We start from the raw sequence: 19,194 nt of genomic DNA, 5'->3' as shown, positions 1-19,194 counted from the left end.
ATACGTTATGAAATAACCAATCTGTTTTATCCAACAACAGTTTCTGGAATTCTGAAAAATAAACACACCAAAAAATATTTCTTAGTGTTTACATTGAAATAATCAAAACAAAACTGTATTATAATAACCTAATGTTATAGAATTTAATTCCACCATATTTTTAACTGATTGATCACAGCATACATTATGATGGAATACTTTAAAGTTATCATAGCGATAATGCTGATAATTTGATGAATTCTGGCCGTTTCAAGTCAAAATCTATCTCTCCTGATATTTTTAGATGCATATGACAACCGGTTGTTGGGTTGCTGCCTTTGAAATTGGTAATTTTAAGGAAATATTGCTGTGTTCGGTTATTATCTTGAATATTATTATAGATAGAGATAAACTGTAAACAGCAATAAGGTTCAGCAATGTGGGATCTACAAATAAGTCATAATGACCAACATGGTAAGTTGACTGCTTACAGAGTTTTTGTCATCTATAGTAATTTTTTTACCATTTGTTTTGTAAAATTTGTTATCTTTTACAAAAATCTTCTCTTCTGAAACTACTGGGCTTAATTTAACCATACTTGGCCACAATCATCCATGGGGTGTCTAGTTTTTAAAAATGTGTGCGGTGACCTGCCAAACCAACCAAGATGGCCACCTTGGCTAAAAATAGAACATAGGGGCAAAATGTAGATTTTGGCTTATAACTCTGAAACCAAACATTTAGAGGAAATCTTACAAGGGATTATATTGTTTATCTAGTCAATATATATCTACCCTATAATGATGAATTGGACAACTGTTTGTTTGGTTGCTGCCCCAAATAGGTAATTTTTAGGGAAATTTTGCCATTTTTGGTTATCTTGAATACTATGGTAGATAAAGATAAACTGTAATCAGCAATAATGTTCAGCAATATAAGCTCTACAAATAATTCAACACGACGGGTTATTGCTCTTTATAGTCAATTTTTTACAATTTTTATTAATTTGGTAATTTTTTGTAAATTGAACATGATAGTGTAGTATATAATAAACAGGCCCCTTTACAGTTGGTCAATCATGTATAAATATGATGGCGATACCGTCAACCTGTCAAATTCATATAATAAAGGTTTTTAAATACTATAAGACGAATTAAAAGACAGATCGAGTTTAAAATCAATAGTCTGCATTACATGTAGTTTCATCGATCCTGTATAACAAATGATTAAAACTGGTAAATGCCTTATAGGAAATGCTTTCGAATCTAACATGACAAAGTGTGAAATACATGACAAAGTGTGAAATACTTACTTAGATTCACAAACAAATCTTATTTCTGCTAAGCAACCTATATCATCCCATTGCCAGCTATGTGAACTCCACATTTGAAGGCAGTTTCCGCCAACTCCGTCACTTGGTTCATTTTGCGCCCAATCGGTGTATGAAAAATAAGTTTTTGTGAATGACCACTGCCATTTCCCCTCTTCTACATCATCCCTACCACCAAGCCAAAAATCTAATGAAATGTATTTCATTCGATTTAATTTAATGAATACGCTGTGTTACCACATTGTAACATGTATTACTAAAATACTATATAAAATATACTAGTCAATAACAGAAAGCGATAGTAAGAAAATACCGAGTTATTTAATATAGAGGTCAAATTAATTTTGCAGAAAACCATAACAAAAGTCAGCACATAATTTTGAAGAGAAGAATTAATCATTCAAATGTCTGCATAGTATGGTGGCCGGATGCGGCCATTTCGTGTTTACGCGTTTTCGTGTTCTCCTTTTACTTGACAAACACGAAGTCGAGAAATCGAGAAAACGAACTCGAGGAATTGAGAAATCGGGAAATCGAGAAATTGAAAAAGCAAAAAAACAAAAACGCAAAAACGAGAAATGAAATATCTGGTTAAAAAATGTTTCGCGCATATGCTTGAAATCAATGGTTAAGATTAGAAAATAACACTCGGTCAATATCATACCAAAAGAGCTATTGAAAAATAAAGATCTTGCTTTAAAAAGTTTCGCGAATTTGCTTGAAATCAATGATTTTGATTAGAAAATAACACTCTTTAAATATTTAATCATTTGAGCAATCGCCTTGTATCGTTTCCTCTGTTTACTATAGATCTAAGAAGATGTGGTATGAGTGCCAATTTGACAACTATCATTAAATGGTATATATTGCTTTCAAATTTTTATGATCCAAGGACTACTAATGTTTTGGCACTTTAAAAGATCATATTTTTTTCTCCCGATTATGGCATATTTGGTACTAATTTTCTTGCACCAGCTGCGCATTTCGACAAAACATGTCTCTTCAGTGATGCTCGTGGCCAAAATATGAAAAATGCTTTTCTACTCTTTTTGTCGTTTTAATGTTGTAATACTGTATCTCGGATCTATATAATAAGAGCTAACAAACTCTTTACATTCACAAATTGTCATTTTTAATATACAAAGTTTTCATTTTTTTTTATGACAACGCCACATTGTTTGTGAAAATATCTCAAGTTATTGCACGCGTTATAGTGGTTGTAGTCTGTCATTAATTTTTTGTGCTAAATATTTTCAGCTTTAAGGATGTTCGCTGTTCAGTTTCAGAATAAATAACTTTTCATAAAACTAGCATGTATTCATGGGGAATAAAGTGAGGAATCAAAATAGCAAAAAAAATGTAGGGGTCCATGTGCTTGTTTTCGAGATATTAGCCATTGGTATTTTGGCGGGAAAATGTTCTCTCTTGATTTTTCATAGCTTTATCATTGACCAGTTAAAGTTCTCAAATACTATTAAAAATAAAATAAAATTTTATAAGACTTGTACAAATGACTTATAATTATACATGTAAAAGATTTATAAAAAGAAAAATGGGGGTTCATGGGAAAAATTTTCAAAGCATTCAAATGGATAAAACCAGAGGATTATAAAAATCTGACAAAAAATCCAAAACATGAAAACCAGACATCCTTAAGCAAACGGCTTGTGTTCTCTTTTCTCAGCGACTATATGTGTTTGGTTTACCTCATCATTCATGTTATTGAAGGCCTTGGTTATTTACATCTTTCTTCTATATTCTTTAGTTGGTAGTTGTCTCATTGACAATCAAACAACATGTTCTTTCCCTGACATTTAGCAACTACTAGTATAGGTAATTGAATCTTCCTTTAATGTAACAATGAGCATAGCCCAAACTGCATAGCAAACTATTAATTAATGACACCGACAATGTAAAATGTTAAACAATACAAACGCGAAAACAGACATTCGTATTTGTGCTCAAACAGTAAATGAAAAACAAACATGGTGTACAGCAATAAACAAAATCCACTGAATAACAGGTCAAAGGAGCAGTTTCGCATAGAATGTGGCGACATTATGCATGTTTGTGTGCAGCTGCTTAACCCTCTAACTCACTTGGATAATAGTTTAATAAAACAACATAGAAACACCACTGTAAACATAAGTCGAAAAGAGCTTGAGAAAACCGAAACATACGAAAAAACAAAACATAACTTTATAAAAGAATAAAATTAACAGGATAACGTTTGAAATCATGAACAAAATATAGTATACAACTTGATGTGTCAAAACGGCACGTCTTAATCATCTCTAAAAGTTGAAATCTCCAGTTTCAACAAAACAATGTGATGTTTTACAATTCAGAAAAGTCCAAAGCCTGTAATGTTCGGTGAAATATTTGCAAGCGGAACACAATATTAACTTAATTTTAAACTACTTAAAGCACGTAATTTCTGAAACTAAAACATTATCCGTAACTCATAAAGGTTAACTTACATACATATATAAACCAATATCTGAAGTCGTGTAGAAAAAAATCCGTGTAATTCTGATTTTCATCAATTTAGAAAAACAATTGCGTGTAATGCTTTTAGCGGAATGACGGAATGCCGGAATGACAGAATGAAGGAATGTGGGACAAGGGTACAACTATATGGCCCCGACAACTTTGTTGCATACATGAACGCACATAACACTGCTGCCGAAGATAAAAGAATTGACATATATATTAAGAGATGGAAACACGAGATGATTTAACAACAAGACCAGGACGTCGCTCTTTGAAATGTTACTTTTACAAAATTCCATTTTATGCCATATATATATTTGTACAGTTATGCTATGGAATACCTGTTGAAGGTCCATACAAGCGTGCCGTTTGACGCAAAAATTCTTGCTGGTCTGATGACATCACTTCTGCAAGTCTGGCGTCATGTGCCCTGCATGAACCCTTATTAACAGATCAATTACAAATGCAATATTAAGTTTTTTTATAAATAGTACTAAGCATAATAAATACAATTGTATTTTATAATGCTTCTTATATTTGTATATCTCGCAAAATATTTCTATCCATAATCATTGATAATAGATTAAAGTGTATTCCTTCAGAACTTCATGGTCTTTCTTTATGACGACAAGAGTAAGCATGCGGAGTTATGTGGCCACAATTAGTATTGACTAATAAGTTTTGCACGAAACATTTGAAATTTCGTTAAATGTTTAATTTTATCAGATAAAACATTAAATATTATATAAAAAATACCGAAATCTCAAGATAAATTCAATAAGGAAATTTCCCGAATTTGACTATATTAAGCGTTGTCAGTGAAAAGACCGAAGTAAAAATAAACTGTCATATAGTTGAATTGTACAAACTATTTTGAAGGAAGGTTGAACCCGGTTTTATAGCTACCTAAACCTTACATTATTATGACAGTTATGTATACATGTTGTTCCATTCACGTTATATTGACATAACTTGATAAGCACCCCCCCCCCCCCCCCCCCGAAAAAGACACCAGTGTACAGTGATAGTGTGACAATTATTGAAACCAAAGAGCAAAATTTGCGTAAACATACATCGCGAACTAAAACATTCAAAAAAACATTCAAATAAAGACGTTAACTAAAAAGTTGTTTCAGTAAATTTGAAAAGTCACACATTTTTTGAAGTTAGTATCAGGGAAGTTTGTTTGTAATGTTTTGGGATATTTGTCAGATTTTCGGAATCTTCTGGTTTGATCCATTTGATTGCCCTATGAAAGATACCCATTGACCCACATTTTTCTTTTTATAAATCCTTAACAATTATAATGATAAGCCATCTGTAAAAGTCTAATAAAATTATTTTTAATTCTTTTGAGAACTTCAATGATAAAGCTACAAAAAGTCAGGAGAGAATATTTTCCCGCCAAAATGTCAATGGCTAATACTTTTAAAACAAACACATTGACATAAATATGTTTTTGTCTCTTTTGGTTCCTTTATTAATCCCCTATCAATATAAACTAGTGTTTTGAATAGCTAGTTATTCTGAAACTGTGAAGCGAACTTCCTTAAATTTATAAAGACTTTAGTACATTTTTTTTGTATTCAACACTACATATTGTAGTTTGTAATTTCTCGATAACGTACAAACTAAGAAGAATATCAATACAATGGTAAATGGAAACAACACTGTAAAACAAAAATTGTCTAAATCGCACTTCATTGTCAAGCTGCACAAGAAAACCCTAAGTTAAAAGCCATATCCACGTTATAGCGAAACACATTCATATCGAGTCACGCCAAAAGTTATACGATCGAAAGAAAGATAACAATACGAACACAAATTAAGGGAAAACTATAAAGAAGATAAAACGATACACAACTTCAGCACACATGATATATATCTCAAGACCATTTTGTATTATATGTGAAGCAAACACTGAATATTTAACTATAATATCTTTTGTGTGGTTATGCAGTTGTAAACTTGAATTCTACTGGCTTCCTTGCCATCTGCTAAATAACCATGTTCGCCGTACACAACCCAATCAAATTGTGCCAATAGAAGAAACCTTCTTACAAAACATGTGCCTGTAGACAATCAGAAATCGCGTTGTAATATGTTGACCTTTAACCAATGTGCTTAAACTATTGACCTGAAATCATGTGTGCTATAAAAAGAACAAAGTAAGGTACACGCTGTCTTGTGATAACCTTCGTGTATTGCCCTACATAAGGCCAGTTGACTTGTTAGCCTGTCCGCTTGTGGAATTTTCCACTGGTTGAAATCTATACATGCATGACGCAATCAATGGCTTTATCAATCTAGCGAAATTCAAATAAAATAACGGAACAGTTGTTGAAAACTTGTGGACAAAGTGTAGTACGATTTATGTTTACGGCAGTTTCAGTCAAATCGTTAAACAGTTCATTTAGATTAACACCTTGCAATGATTCATTAAATGACTGTGCTGTTTCCTTGTTGGGTTGTACTTAAATGTTTTGGCTTAAACGTATTGCATGGCAAAGGTCCACTAAATGACAACGGCAGCGCTTTGTGCTCCTTAGCAGGTGTATACAGGGTGTTTTGTCCAACGTTATAAGTAACGGAACTACGTTCTGTGCTCATAAGTGTGGTGCTGGCTGTTGTAATATTCGTTAGAGGAAGAAATGTAGAAGAAGGGCCAATTGCTAAAGTTTTAGGAGGCACTGAGCTTGGTAAAGCACGAATATTTGATGATGTTTCACCAGCAGTTAAAGCTAATGCTTTAGAAGGTTCAGTGATGCTTTCTGTTAACGTCTGTCCCATACGTATCTTATCATCATTATCAACCCGCTGATACATAGAAAGGGATGCTACTGACTTATGTCCAGTTACGGCCATGATCTGTACATTGCAATATGAGTTTTTAGCTAGAACAGTAGCCCCGGTAGCACGGATTGAATGGTTAGTGTAAATTTCAGTCAAGTTGCACTTCTTGCTCAGGTATGACATGAAATTGCCAAGCGTTTTTTCGCCCACAGGAATGTTATAATACCATGAAGGCTCCTCTTCCAAAAACTGATCTTTTGGTCTCTGCCATTTATTTATTTTAATTTATTTACATACTTTTCAAAGGAGGACACGGGGCAATATACAGAACCGGAATTTTCTGGCATTATCCCTGAAGTTTTTTCTTTGTCACTGCTGCGATGGTTTTTTGTAAACTCATCTACAATTTTAACCACATATTTAAGCCCCATCTTCGGATCTTTTTTTTTTTTTTACAGAAAACGTGGATTTTGTCATTTCTGGCATATTTTCCATTCCCCGTCTACAAAAATACAGGCGAATATCAAACTGAACATTATTTTGAAGTCCAAATGGAGTGTTTGGTGATAAATATATTGAATTATACATTTTTCTTCTGTCAGCTTCGTCAATAGACGGATAATGCTCGACGTCTCCTAATCCCATGCGTTTAAGTTCTGCCATTGCCGCTTTAAAATTTTCTCTGGAAGCGCTAAAACTTTCATCATTCACGATGTCAATTTTTTTATTGTACGGTGGAGCCTTCTAATATCTATTCAATGAGTATCTCAAGCATTGCAGTGGATTTGTTTCATAACGATTTCCGTCAGCTTTATGCACATCCATATAAAAATGACCCAACACTTCATCTAGTTTTAAGGTGTCATACTGTTCAAATCCAGGATCCATTTTCTTTACTTTTAAATACTCCCTGAAAATAGTGGCTGCTGCTATATTCTGCTTTATTGTTTTGTCAGCACTCATTTTCAAACGTTTTTGTTCAATTTCTTCATCACTAGTATGAACAAATCGTCTTTTACCAGACTCCATCTTCAGTTGGCATAAAAACACATGAACTATGCACTACATGGAAAATCAATAGATCATCAGGTTACACGATACACATTAAGAGTGAGGTCAGTGGGCGGAGTTAACATGTTAATATTGCGTAGTGAAATCTAGGACACTTGTGTATTAAACGTTTTATTAATTATATACTTAGAACGGTTAGCATAACCACACAAAAATGTTATCATGCTTTGACCCAACTAGCATGATTATTTAGAAGGAGTCGAAAATTGTTGAACGGTTTGGGCATTCGCCCTCACCGTTCCACAATTTTTGACACCGTCTAAATAACCATGTTAGTTGGGTCAAAGCATGATAACTTATAGTTACTTTACGATGCACTTATACAGAAAAAAACCCCCTGACTTATTAATGTTTCGCTTATATACCGTTAAATGTTTCAAAGTCTTCATCAAGCTTATGAATATCGCATCAATTAGGAAATGTATACTTAATACATGCATGGGTGATCTTAAACTTTGATTGTTGTAAAACTTGTTCCTTTATTGTACTGTTAGACAACCGTCCATGTTTATGACAAGGGTTTGGCGCTAGCAAACTATTTTAAACTAGCCGCATTCTGTAAAGGCATGTCCTAAGCCAGAAACCCAAATTTAAGTGGTCGTATTCTGCTGTAAACCATATCTGTTTTTCGTTCTTTTCGTTTTTTTTTACATAAACACATGTTTTCTCGTTTGAATTGTTTTCCATTTGATATTGTGAGGTCTCTATTAGCTGACTAATTATTGAACATCAATATACTAATGTTGCCTTTATTTATGGGGTAAGAGTTTCGATCATTGTTAAAGGCAACACTATGAACTATAGTTGTTAACTTCTATGTCCTTTGGTCTCTGATACAGAGTTGTCTGCTTAAAAATCATACCACATCTCTCTTTTATACTACCCTAGTCAAATTGTTAACTGCTAAGTTGAGGATTTTTTAGATTTACCATGTCTAACTTTATATCTATGATAGTATAAACCAAAAGGTAGCTATTTCACGTAGAAAACTTATACATTTTTCATTGCATTGAAACTTTTGAGTATGGGGTTTTCAGATGTTGACGACAAAAGTGAAACATATAGTTTGTTATATTTTAAATCATTGTAAAGCTGATGGATAGCTGTATTCTTAGCAATCAAACATTATTTCCTTATTTATATATTACGAATATATAGAATTTCGATTGTAAAGCAACATGATTTTCCTTGCTCATATTTTTCATATGTCAACAATCATAAACCTCGAGCCTTTGTTAGTCTTTTGCTTATTAACAATTTTTGTTCAATTGTATATTTTGGGGTAGTCTGGCGGTAATTTCGTTGAACTAGTATACATTATTGTTTAGAGGAAGTTGAAGCTTTTACACATTTTCTTTTTTCATACTTTTCATACCTAAGTCATGTGTTTGTGTGACTTCTTTTTGAAAGTTACACATGCGTTATCGAAAGACTACCACTGTTCGTAAGTATGATTTAATTTTTGATATAACATCATCTGATTGACTGAAATTGGTGTTGTCTATCAGCATATATATATAAGACAACACCAATTTCAGTCAATCAGATGATGTTATATCAAAAATTAAATCATACTTACGAACAGTGGTAGTCTATATATATAAGTCTGAAAATTACTCCAAACAGTGTTAAAGTTAGATTTTCTGCTAACAATTTTTTGTTCGTCCCTCTGCGGGATACGAACTCACACCTTTGATACACTACAGCACCAATCGCTTAGCCTCATGTCCAGCGCTCTAGACCACTCGACCACATCCGCTGTATAAAAATATAACTTCAATAGTATATATATATGGTCAAATGCGTTTTGTTTAAATAAACTTTTTCACTTTTTTGGTCTTTTGGAAAATATTGTTTGTGCTGTTTTTAGAGCCTTCTACAACGTTGTACATGCACACGTATAAAAATTGCGGTTTTTATCCAACGCAATCATAGGTTTGAACGTGGTTTTCAATTTAGACTCGTTTATATTTTTTTGTTTGGGCTTGTATCATATTTTCCCTCCGGGTTATATGATCTATTCATCCTATATTGTCTCTTAAAATTCAAGTGTTTATCTAAAAATGAAGGTTCTTTGTATATGGCCATCCAAATATCGTTTCGATCACTAACATCACTGAAGAGACATTTATTGTCGAAATCCGGATCTGGTGTACTTAAAAAATATTGACACCGTATGTTTGTGGCATAACATCGTGGCCACAAGTTAAATTGTTTTTTCTGTTTAGTATTAAATTAATATTAAGTACATTTTGTTACATCTTGTGATCAATTTTATTTGGCAATCGCCAATGGCAGTCAGCAGGGTTGAAGAACATCAGTTGTTCGACCTGTTGGTCAAATGCTTTTTGTTTAAATATACTTTTTCACTTTTATGGTCGTTTGGAAAATGTTGTTTGTGCTGTTTTTAGACCCTTCTACAACAAAATTAGTTTTACATGCACACGTAAAAAAATGCGGTTTTTATCCAACGCAATCATAGGTTTCGAACGTGGTTTTCAATTTAGACGCGTTTATATTTTTTTGTTTGGGCTTGTATCATATTTTCCCTCCGGTTTATATGATCCGTTCATCCTATATTGACTCTTAAAATTCAAGTGTTTATCTATATATGAGGGTTCTTTGTATATGGCCTTCCAAATACCGTTTCGATCCCTAACATCACTGAAGAGACATTTATTGTCGAAATCCGGATCTGGTGCACTTAAAAAGTATTGACACCGTATGTTTGTGGCATAACATCGTGGCCACAAGTTAAATTGTTTTTTCTGTTTAGTATAAAATTTATATTAAGATCCATTTTGTTACATCTTGTGATCAATTTTATTTGCCAATCGCCAATGGCAGTCAGCAGGGTTAAAGAACATCAGTTGTTAGACCTGTTGGTCAAATGCTTTTTGTTTAAATAAACTTTTTCACTTTTTTGGTCGTTTGGAAAATGTTGTTTGTGCCGTTTTTAGACCCTTCTACAACGAAATTTGTTTTACTTGCACACGTATAAACAATGCGGGTTTTATCCAACGCAATCATAGGTTTAACCGTGGTTATAAATTTAGACTCGTTTTATATATATATATATATCACACTAAGGCAGATCTCAATCGACTGACCATAACTATCATTGACCACAACTCTGCTTGGTCTAGGGAGGATAGACTTACTCGGGAAAGATTTTGGATAAGAAAATTAACAACTTTGGCACCAAATGGGATAAATGAAAAGATGTAATTCGACACCATGCAGTGCTTCACATCTGGGTTATATTACTTATTATTACAGTCTCTGTTTTTATTTCTTTACCTTACTCATCTATAAAATATATCTGTTGAATATCACAATCTAAATTGCTTAATTTTTTGAGGGATGTATAAGTACCAAGCCACGTCCAACTATTTTACTTTAGTCAAAATTTGTTATTATTTTAAAACGGCCGTTTATTTTAAACATCGCAGACTCTAATGTTACTACACTACAGTTATCAAATCTGAAATATTTAGAAATTTAGACCGTTCAGTGCTGTTTATTTAGAAAATAACCGTTCAATGCTGTTTATTTGGAATTCTTATTGACGCAATCTTTCTTGTAACATCATAATTATCGACACTGTTAAAGCTTTAGAATTGTGCTAGTTCATATCGCACATTATTATTTTTATTTAAAACATTTATTTGAACTCTTTGATGTAATTAGTCTAATAACCTATTTCATATTCAACATATTTTTGGAATGGTGCAAGCGTCTTAACTGATGTTCGGTTTGCCTTTTTTATTGTATAAATTTCAAGATTTAGTAAAAGTTTAATCTAAGAAGACTTAAAGATGATTCATTTAACATCAGAATCTGACTGACGAAGGATATCTGTTATCCGAAACATTTATAAATAATTACATTTATAGTTCCTTTTTGTGTTATTGGTGTTTATATATATATATGTATATATAGTTTGTTCATGTGACCTTGACGTAATCAATTTTTTCATAGTCTTTAAACATCAAATTCCGTGAAAATTAGAATTCTCGTTGTTTTGATGTTTGACATATCTCAAACTTCTTTTTTTAACACAAAATTTTTTTCTCAAAAGAATAGGACCAAATTTGTGGGAAATGTAAAATAACAAAAGAAATGAACTCTGCTGAAATTTATAAAGGAAATTCATTAATCAAATGGCAAAACCAAAAGCTCAAACACATCAAACTAATGGATAAAACTATTATGTGAACTAAAGTCGTGTGAACCTTTCCAACTGAAAACAAAAAAAAAGGACATCAGGTGCCAGTAGCTTAACGGAATTGTAATGCCCCTCTAATGCTTACCCTTCCGGAGCACCTGAGATCACCCCTAGTTTTTGGTGGGATTCGTGTTGTTTATTCTTTGGTTTTCTATGTTGTTTCATGCGTAATATTGTTTGTCTGATTGTCTTTTTCATTTCTAGCCATGGCGTTGTCAGTTTGTTTTAGATTTATGAGTTTGACTGTCCCTTTGGTATCTTTCGTCCCTCTTTTTCAAATTAAAAATGTCTCAGACTTTTGATTTTGATTTGCTTTCCCTCGGTCACCAACAAAGCTAATACTAGTATATTTGGTAAGATGTTGTTAGGTAATTGTGTTTCAAAGTATAAACACTGGACACTTTTAATTTGCAAAACACTCATTTGCAAATCCGCCGCCGCCTCAAACAAAAGCTACAATATCATGTATATAACCAAAATGTGCGGAATTACATGGGATTCAATAATTTCATTGGTTTTCTACTGTTTCTTTCATATTTATTTTGCAATTTGAATTATAAAAACATGGGATTTTCAATATCCCATGGGACAGGGCAAAATCCCATGGGATTGACCATTATCCCATGGGATTTTGGTTAAATCCCATGGGATTTTTTTTGGTCCCATGGGATAATTGTAGTCCCATGGGATATTTGTTGTCCCATGGGACAAAATAAATCCCATGGGATTTTTATTATCCCATGGGATTTTCAATATCCCATGGGACAAAATAAAATCCTATGGGATTAAAATTATAAATATATATATCTATATAAATATAAAGTTATGTGTATGTTACAATGAATGCTGTTTGGTAGTAAAATGTTTTAAATGTATACAAGTTTTTTTTAATATATATTTTGTATATATATTTTTTTTTTTAATTTTGTCACATACATGTTTTTTATTTGTTTATATGACAATAAAGATTATTCTTATTTTGGAATGTATAATAATATTTACAGTCAAAGAATAAAGTCCTTTCACTGAAACAAAATGATGAAATGTCTAAATAAATGAAAAAATATTGTTTTGAAATCTTTGTCTTCTTTATTCTATTATGAAAAATAGAACTGAAAAAATATTTTATATTCTGACTGAATAGTTTACTCTTTTCATAAGGTAAGATTTTCTTTGTTATAATTTCATTGCAATACTTGTATATGCAAACAATTTGAATTATATATACCTTTGTGGTGTACATAATAGTATGCTTATATTTGCAAATTTATAATATAAACACTTTTTGTTAAAGTTTTTGTTTTCTTTATTCACAACTTGCTATGTACAAATATTCAGTCCACTATATAAGAGTGAAGTCAATAAATAATTTCATTCACTAGAATATTCCTGCAATTCTTAGACAAAACATTTTTTCAATCTGTTCTTCAAAGATCTTCTTCTGTACATCTTTATTGAATGGAGAGATTCAAAAGAGAAAACAAAGCAAGTTTATTTGGACAACAACATTCTAATATTTTGTTCATTCGTTCCATCTGTCATTTGATAATTACATTGTTGTATTTATATGATCAAGTTCTTGTGCATCAATGATCGTGATGATATGACTCCTTTTTGTTTATAGTCATCATGTTGAAATTTCCTCTTTCAAATAAATGTAGGAAAAAACACGTTCCATTTCAAATTAATAAAAAAGTCGCACTATGGAGAAAATCAGCTTTCTGTTCAGTATTGATCTGTGAATGATGACCATGAAAATCAAGATGTCTGACCTACAAATACACAAACTCAAAAATTATCAGTGAAGAGATCAATAACATGGCTATTTTATCATGTTTATGATTATTATGATAAAGTTTCATTTGCATATTCAAGTACTAAAAAATTGCTTAACTTTTATAAAAGTTGAGTTAAAGTACAGCTTAATTAAAAATTATAATAAACAAGAATTCGTCCAAAATCCTAGAATGCCCCACTCGCACTATCATTTTCCATGTTCAATGGACCATGAAATTGGATAAAAAATATAATTAGGCATTAAAATTAGAAAGATAATATCATAAGGAACATGTGTACTAAGTTTCAAGTTGATTGGACTTCACCTTCATCAAAAACTACCTGGACCAAAAACTTTAACCTGAAACATGCACTTTCATTTTCTATATTCAGTGGACCATGAAATTGGGGTCAAAAGTTTAATTTGGTTTAAAAATTAGAAAGATCATATCATAAGGAACATGTGTACTTAGTTTCAAGTTGATTGGACTTCAACTTCATCAAAAACTACCTTGACCAAAAACTTTAACCTGAAGCGGGACAGATGGATGAACAGACAGACGAATGAACAGACGGACGAACGGATGCTCAGACCAGAAAACAAAATGCCCCTCTACTATCGTAGGCGGGGCATAAAAATAAAGGCCACCAATGAGTTAAAAAAGATATTACATTTCAAATGCAAAAAAATGGCATTTTTGCACCAAAGGGAGATAATTTGGAGCTTTTTCAATGATATATACATTTTAAAAGTCATCTGGGGCCAAACCGAATTGATTGTTTTGAATGATTTGGTGTACATATGATAAAGTTATAAATAAAATATTTTTCTGAAATTGTTATACTCTAGAGCCTCCTTAAATGTCATTTGATCTCTATTGGAGAAATGTCTCATTGGAAATCAGACTGCTAAGTGTTTCTTATTTTTATATCAACCCAGCCATATTATACCTGTCCAATATCAGGAGCTTGTACATAGTTCAGTGGTTGATGTTGGTTCATATCCGTCATTTTTATTTTTCATAATTTTTTGTTTTTATAAATTAGTCTGGTATATTTGACGTTTGAATTGATGCTCTGTTTCAAATTTGGTTAGTGTTGTCTTTTATAGATTACTATAACATGTATAGGGTATGGGTTTTCTCATTACTTACACATGTTACAGGTCATCAATGGCCTCTTATACTGTAAATTCACAAACTATTGCGAGTTTTTTATTTTTGCAAATAATGCGACTGAGTTGTAAACGCAATAATTAAAACTTGCATTTTGTAATATTTTAACTGAATTAAGCATGACTTTTCTCAAAATCGTAAGACTTTTCTCAAAATCGTAAAAATTAAAATTGCATTCAAGTGTAAAATGACAAAATCGCAATAATAAATGCAAGCAATAATTTCTGAATTTACAGTAAGTAATTACAATGGTTACATCCACTAAATTGAACTCTGATGGATAGTTTTCTCATTCATCATACCACATCTTATTTTAATAAATATTATATTTAATCATTATTCACGGACAAAAACTTTTATAACAGTGGACTTACCATTTAGGCTTTGTTGACCTCTGTAAATCTTATTTTGTTGATAATATCTTCTGTTTATAGTTTCCCCTTTATCTTTAATGTTCTTGCCCTACACATAAAAGGGTAAACATCATTTAATGACAAAAATAACTACTATATCATAATTAGTAGGCAACTGAAAATTTTGCCTTATTTGTTTATAACATCAACTTACTCATCATTCTTGCTGTTCAAAATCATGAATATTATCATTATTCTATGAATCAGAGGTCACAGTAAAATTAACCTTGGCAGGCAGACATCTTTTTTTATATGATACCTTGTAGTCATTCCAGACAACAACAAGTAGACCTATGCTTAGAAAAACTGATAACATGGATAAAATGACAAAACCAAGAAAACTTATCATTGACCAAAGAACAATAAAATGCGGTCATGGTTTATATATGAATCTGCCATTCAGACATGCACAAGGGGCCTTATTGCTTACAGTATCATTAAAAAAGACTAAAGCACAAAAACTAAACATTTTTAAAGTTCCTTATACCCTGCCATTTTGTTATGGATGTGGCTGTTCCAAGTCAGGATCCTATAATTCAGTGATTGTCATTTGTTTAAAATGTGAAACATATATATGTGTTTTTTATTTTTTTTGTACATAAATTAGGTTGTTAGTTTTCAACTTTCAACTTGGCTATCATGTGTAAATTCATCAGAGCTCCAGATAAGCTGCGTACTTGCGTGATCATCTGATCATGCAATACAAATCATAGAAAACCCAATGCAATTGTCCATTGCAGGGTTCAATAACCCAATTAAATCACAGGAAAACCCAATTATATGCCAAAACCATGAGTTCTCAACCCTTTTGTTGGCTACTGTTTGCGTTATTTACCCTTATCTGTTTTCACTTGTTGCGTAACAAAATTGAAAATGGAAATGGGGAATGTGTCAAAGAGACAACAACCCAACCAAATAAGAAAACAACAGCAGAAGGTCACCAACAGGTCTTCAATGTAGCGAGAAATTCCCGCACCCGGGGGCGTCCTTCAGCTGGCCCCGAAACAAATATATACTAGTTCAGTGATAATGAACGCCATACTAATTTCCAAATTGTAACTCTATTTTTATTATATTTATAATTGGAAATGTCCTTTCGTTCTAAAAATAGTTCCCTGCATCAAATAGCTGAAATGGATCCCTGTTGGAATTTTCCCTTGCTCAAAATGTACATGTGTTTTTGAAATCATTTCGATCTTCTCCGCGTTTATCCAATTAGCGTTTGTCATGTTGTCATATTTTTTTCGAATTGTTCGAGATTTATAACATACATTGAATTAAAACGAAAGTGAATGTCGGATAAAATATTGATTAGAAACATGTTTTCAGCTTCTTTTGAATAACAGTGAGGGAAAGATATGATGATAACAACAGTCAGCCAGTGTTTTTAGGAAGCGTCCGTCGAACGCATAGGCGTGTTTGCGTACCTAAACGAGAACATTGCTAATAAACACGGGACTTCGTCAAAAACTGAATCATTTGCCGTTAGAAAATGTGAAGCGCCAAATGATATCAAACATGAAATGATATGTAATTGGAAACCAAAAGTTCAAATAAGTGATAACTTAACCCAGATTTATGTTAATTGAATAAAACAAAAACATTCAAGTATAATTAGAGTTTATAAAACTATTTTTTTTTCGTTTTACGGTTAATGAGTGAATACACACACAGACATTCCCCTTTGAATTTTTATTTAAAGGTATATGAGAGAAAAAAAGATCTGAGACGAGTGCCTTGGAATACACATGTCCGTTATTTACAGTTTACACAAGTTGTTAGAAAATACAAAACTGGCAGAAGGTTTGAAACGGGACACAAATTAAACCTACAATTGCTCGTCAGTGAATTAAGAAAATAAAACAGCTATAGCACATATTATTCAAAGAAAAAAACATATTTAAAATGGAAAAACATCCGGGGTTGATATTGCCTAAATATTCAATAGTGTGTTGATGAAAAAACCCAATACATTAAGGAGCTTGGTGGTGAAAGACCCAATCTGATATTAACTTGAGGGGTGAATTGGAATTGATAATGCAATTAAAAATCTATCACCCAATTACATAAGAAAATGGTGGGTAAAAACCCCAATTTGTGAATTCCTATCTGGAGCTCTGAATTCATACAAGTGTTCGGAAAACAGGAAGTTGTGGAGTGATGAATCTGAAAATGCATCACACAGTATAGCTGACTTATTTATTAAACCCTGAAACCAAATTTCAGAAATCCTTCTATTGTAGTTCTTGAGGAAAATGGGACGAAAAATATTCATTTGGCGGACTGACTGACGCAAGGATGGATGGACAGACAGGGGTAAAACAGTATACCCCTTTTTTAAAGTTGGGGTATAATTTTAATACGGGGGTATAAAAACCCTTGCAAGATGTCAAAATAAAAAGAAGTTACCTAATTCTTACTTGTTAGGGGCTATTTATTTATTGTCGGTTATACATATAACAATACAACATAAGCTCTGAAGAGCTTTTATCCGACATACATACATGACAAGCACAATACATTTGTACATGAAACATAAAGCATTTAGTTTTGAGATTATTTTTCTTTGAACAAGAAAACACTCTTTTTGAATTTTTCTTGAAGTATTATACATGAACATGATGTAGCAACTTTGTAATTAAAATTTGTTAAAAACAAATAAATCAGTGCTTTAGGTTTGCGCACATTACATTACATTTGCAGGCAAAAATCATTACGTACAATGTGTGCAGCTTTTGATTACATTTGAACGCATTTTTTTACATGTAAATATAAAAAAAAGATATGGTATGATTGCCTTTTACAGCTGACTATGCGGTATGGGCTTTACCTCGGCTTTGCTCATTGTTGAAGGCTGTATGGTGACCTATGGTTGTTAATGTCTGTGTCATTTTGGTCTCTTGTGGACAGTTGTCTTATTGGCAATCATACCACATCTTTTTTATATATTGGCTCATTGTTGAAGGTCATAAAGACCTATAGTTGTTAATGTCTGTGTATGTTGGTCTCTTGTGGACAGTTGTCTCAATGGCAATCATACCACATCTTCTTTTTTATATTATGATCAATATCATGAATATGTTATAAAAAGAAGATATTTCAAAATATTTTTTCATTTACATTCAAACAATTGTCAACAAATTGTTTGTGACTTTTTGTCCTATCAACTTTGTTAATTTATGTCCGAGTCTGACATGTGTCTGACTTTTTGTCCTGTGACTTTTTGTCGGAATGTCCTGTGACTTTCTGTTCGTTTACCAGCTGTTTACCTTCCATCTTAATCAGTGAACTGAATAATTGTTTTTTGCAGAAGTCCGGGGAATGTTAAAAGATCTTAAAAAATCGCATGTGCAAATTAAGAGTCAACACTTACACAGGGACTACACAATACTTTTTCAGAATGTCAGCAAAAAAGGATCACTGGTGACAGGGGAGTGTAACCGATCCAGAATCAGATAAGATTTTCCCGGTACGTCTAAACACCGCTCAAGAGGACCTCGATCCTGAGTGCACACATGCAGGGCATACAAATTGCACTCATGACAGACCCTATATAGTCGCCGTATCTGCACACATGATGGATGTACATATTCTTTATAGATCGTTATACACTTCTCATTTTAGAGTTAGATTTGCAAGTAACGGCCGGGGAACCTCTTAAGATTTTAAAATAATAATGCTACTAAAAATCGATTATTTCCCCCAATTTTCGCAATTTTTTCGCTATAATTATTAAATCTTTAGGCGACTGTGCTTTTAGTGAATATAAATGATGACGAGGGCATCACGAATAAATATAAATATGAAATATACTGGAAGATCGATTAGCATAGATCGAGCTGAAGAGTAAACTTCCACATAAATGTCGAAGTTATTTATGCCGTATAAAATAGACTGTGCTCCTGAATAAAGTTGTCAAATACATTAATTTGTGTT

General features: G+C 32.4%; 1 long non-coding RNA gene across 1 annotated transcript; it reads right to left on the bottom strand.

Annotated features, from left to right (window-relative positions):
• Positions 1–13,428: 13,428 nt before the first annotated feature.
• Positions 13,429–18,732, bottom strand: LOC134718746 (uncharacterized). The gene is made up of 3 exons (XR_010107431.1): positions 18,632–18,732; positions 15,220–15,307; positions 13,429–13,666 (listed from the first exon to the last, which is right to left on the bottom strand). It is a non-coding gene; the product is annotated as an uncharacterized LOC134718746 (long non-coding RNA).
• Between the last annotated feature and the right edge of the window lie 462 nt (positions 18,733–19,194).

The sequence above is a fragment of the Mytilus trossulus genome, chromosome 5, assembly GCF_036588685.1.
Source record: "Mytilus trossulus isolate FHL-02 chromosome 5, PNRI_Mtr1.1.1.hap1, whole genome shotgun sequence".
NCBI lineage: Eukaryota > Metazoa > Mollusca > Bivalvia > Mytilida > Mytilidae > Mytilus > Mytilus trossulus.
Note: the sequence above shows the minus strand (reverse complement) of the source record. Positions and strands in the feature narration are given on the sequence as shown.